The sequence below is a fragment of the Penaeus monodon genome, chromosome 23, assembly GCF_015228065.2.
Source record: "Penaeus monodon isolate SGIC_2016 chromosome 23, NSTDA_Pmon_1, whole genome shotgun sequence".
Taxonomy (NCBI): domain Eukaryota; kingdom Metazoa; phylum Arthropoda; class Malacostraca; order Decapoda; family Penaeidae; genus Penaeus; species Penaeus monodon.
In genome coordinates, this window is record NC_051408.1 from 8,926,244 (window position 1) to 8,926,782 (window position 539).

Consider the following 539-nt stretch of genomic DNA (forward strand, 5'->3'; position numbering starts at 1 on the left):
CAGAAGTATTATATATTTGTGATGTCAAGTTGAATATGATGAATATTTATAGATACTTTCTCGGTAAATGATTTTTATGTTTTGATACTAACATTTAAGAAAGCATGTTTTGATCTGATGTTTGCAAAAGCTTTAGCACTGATTAAATATATATTGTATAGTATTTTAATAAAATGTATGAAAATCTTTTTTTCTAGTCAAATAAATTTTACAGAAATGTTGTTTCCATTAGAATGGTTTTTTTGAAAAAAAAATATAAAAAATTTTAAAATTTTGTTGCGCTTGCGGGATATCACAATGCTGCGGGGCGGGGGGCCTGGGAAAATAAATGCCCCTTTTTTTTTTCCTTTATATCAGTTTTTTTCCCTTTTAGTCAAAATTAGGTAAAAAAAGTCCCTCTTCATGTGCCTAAACCTTTTTTTCCCGGGGGAAAGGTTTTTCAAGTATTCACTGAAAATTAAAAGAAAGTGGAAAATGTGTGGAAGTGAATACAGCTTTACCCTAAATCAAAAAAATAATGATATCTTTCACCGTAAATG